The sequence below is a fragment of the Lactuca serriola genome, chromosome 4, assembly GCF_051521515.1.
Source record: "Lactuca serriola cultivar US96UC23 chromosome 4, Lser_US96UC23_V15, whole genome shotgun sequence".
Taxonomy (NCBI): Eukaryota; Viridiplantae; Streptophyta; class Magnoliopsida; order Asterales; family Asteraceae; genus Lactuca; species Lactuca serriola.
The window spans coordinates 252797583-252801201 of NC_136411.1; positions in this window are offsets into that span (position 1 = coordinate 252797583).

Sequence of the window (3619 nt, forward strand, 5' to 3'; positions counted from 1 at the left end):
TGCTAGATTCTAACATTTTATGCAACGATCCCTTTGCAAAATCATAGCACAAAAGTCACCAAGACGTAGCTAATGAAATTACAAAGTACTTTCTTAGAAATTGTTACAAGACAATTCCATAGATGTGAAGTCTCACATTCAAAGTACATTCCTTTGAACATCCTTCTTGCATAAAAGTTTCTAATCTAGGCATAGACTCTCAATATCCAACTCCCAATATGGAAACATTTCCACATTTTCCATATGACAACTCATTCTTAATAGAATCTTATCTATTCATAATAATGTCGATATGGTCCATCCAATACCATACTTTCAACTACTTACAAGCGATCAATCCTCAGCGAACTTTGGATCATCCTTTGATAGTTGTTAAATTCTTTCAGTCAAAACCAATTCTATTCCTTTTTCCCTCTTAATGCGCTAGGCATTTGGAAAATTTTTTAGAATGGTAAAATACTATAGCATTTACAATCGATCCTATACCCGAAGCGTATGGGACACGATGCATAATGTCATACATAAAGATATGATACTTTACCAATCTTTTGCCATAATATTTTTTGTGTCATGTTCTCACAATTCGAACTATGAAGAGGGATGCCGTAATCATAATCGAATTTTAAGAACACACAATGTATCCTTTGACTGAAAATATTAAAATTTCTTAATCTAAGCTTTAGATTTTGAAACGGAGTATAATATTCTCTCCCTTAATTATAGCAAAACAACTTTTCAACCCATGCAACTTTGCAAATGGAATCTTTGTTTTTCTATAATTAATATTGCTAACTTGCAATACTCGCCATGATGATTATCATATAAGCATAACATTTATGCTCCCACTAGCTTTGACATGTATTCAGAAAACAAATGAACTTTCAGAAAACAATGCCTATTGAATCTCTGAAATCCATATTTCTAATACCAGATGCTTCGATAAGCCTTATACACCTTTTCCTTAGATAGCTCATATGTGTGTTTAAACAATTCATAACTTATGTTACTAAGTTCCAAATGTTAAAACTAATTGCCAAATCTCACAATTCGAACTATGGAAAGGAATGCCGTAACCATAATCGAATTTGAGAATACAATTTTCACAATTGCTATCTTCTTAAAATCTCTCTTAGTGAAAGCATTTCCTCACAGTCATTTTCATGAAGGAGGGAATCTTATGACACTTAGATTTTATGGTGTATGAGTTCCTATCCATGTAAATTTGCCAAAAACAAGGTTTGCGACAAATCCAAACTCATATGGACTGAACTTTCTTAATCTTGATTTCTTGCCCTATGGTAACACGAGTGCCCACCACGCCTTCCAAGTAGTTTAGTAACTTGTCCTTACATATCAATTTACTTTCCATCGACTAAGGCTTTAGTGTGTATTCAAATGAGAACTCATAGAACTCATATACACAATTAACTCAATTGGAATGGCACAGAAACAAAACAATGTCAGCACGATAGGTTGTAAACCTCAAGTCGTGTGCTAGTGATGATCGATAAGGTTTATTCTTGATTTGTTCTTGAAACCTTTTCAAGACCATTAAGACTCCCACTGACTTCTTGACATATAAGATTCTCTTGTCAAGAAACATTTCTTGACAAACAAATATTCAAGAGTAAGTGAAGCATTTATCAAGACAAAACACTTCACACAATTGGTCCTAGTTGGTCTTTGTCTTATCCAAGACAGTACAACTTACCAATTTCAAATGTGCAAGAATAAGAAAACTTTTCCAAATTCCACATTTGATGAGTGTTATAAACCTACTTAAGACTTTTCACTCAATGTCACAATCTTGACTCTAAGACTTGATATTGGAACGAAGTATGATTGACTCTTTGATTTAACCATTTCTACAATCCTCAATTCCTCTTCTTAGACATGCAATTGCACTAAGACTCACTTAGAGGATCAATTGAGACATGGTTCTTAATCATAAGGACTTATCATAAAACACAATAAAAGGTACTCTCCCTTCTTCTTAGAATAGAGAAACTTTTATCTTTCTGCCTACTTGATTCTTCTTTATTCGTTCTACTATTCATTGAAACTCTTTCAATCAACTTAGAATTATACTTAATCTTATAAGTATAACCAATATTTACTAAACTTTAGTAAATCATGACGAATATCTTTGTCACTCTTGTGGTAGACTTGATCAACGTACGACCTAGTGTACTCGATCTCCTAGTTCTTCAATTGACACTTTGCCAAAGAATTAGTCTAAGGTTCCCAAATGTGAAAGTTTTCCATTCATCATACAATGCACATTGCATGATTCCAAGTTTCTGTCTAATTGAAACTTAGGTGATGAGAAACTCTCCCTATTTGGTGAAATTTTGACATTTCCACAAATAACACAATTAAGAATCAAATCCATTATTGCTAATAATAGAAACATTCAAACATTAATTCTTTCATACATGCCATTGCAAGGATAAATAAATAAGATAAAGTCAAAATTCATTTTATTGCGGAAAATTTTGTCCTTACAATTCAACTCAATTGAAAAACTATGTTATTACATATTTCTTAAAAATCTATTCTAACTCCAAGTAGTAGCTCAAGAATCCAATCTTCAAGTAATGCGATCGAAATCCATTTCTTCACGATCAGATTCAGCTCACTTCTTCCCTTAAGCTTCCTCTCTTTTCTTCGATCCTACAAAACATCAAAATGTAATCTTATCACATCATGTATTAAGAATCTAGAATAGGAACTTAAAAGAGTTAGTTAATGGATTTTACCTGAAGCAGAGTCATACGTCTTGACTCTCCCATCTCTTAGATCTCTCAGATAGTTAGGGCAGCTTCGTCTCCAATGCCCCTTCTCTTGGCAATAAAAGCAAATGGACTCCTTTGGCACAGCACATCGGACAATCACAGACTTAGTTCTTTCTGGACTTCCAATGTTGTCAGTGTCCATTGAAGTTTGGGAGTTTGATTCACCAGACAAGTTTGCTTGATTAGCACGCCAAATCATTGCTGATTCAGCAGCTATAAGCAAATAAGTGAGATCAATAAGGGTCACGTCGTGATCCATCATATAGTACTCTCTAACGAACTCACTATATGATTCAGGAAGTGACTGAAGAACCCAGTCAGCAGCCAACTCGCTTGAAATCTTGACACCCAACATGCTTAACCTATCAATGTGTGACTTCATCTCTAAGACGTGTGCACACACAGGTTTCCCATCTTCGTGTTTACTTGCCAAAAGGGCTTGAGTGAGCTTGAATTTTTTAAGCCTTTGAACTTGTGGGTTAGGGAGAACAATTGGAGGAGGTAGAGGAAGTGAAGCATGACTCTCATTTCCTTAATCGTATCTCGGAACGTCATCTTCATTTGGAAAGCTTGTTCCAAAGGATTTGGGAAGACTATTGTAAGATTCAGACATCTACAAAACGGGAGAAAATTCAAGTTAAGTTGATTAGAATTCTTGATGCAACACCCAAATGAAACATCAAGCTAGGATCCAACACAATACTCTACAACCTAGAAGAGGGATGTCGTAATCTAGTTGCAGAATATTTGAAGGTAGGTAAATGACGATTTACCAATTTCCACCATGAAAAACGAAAAAGAAGTTTAAGTTTTAAATGAATTGA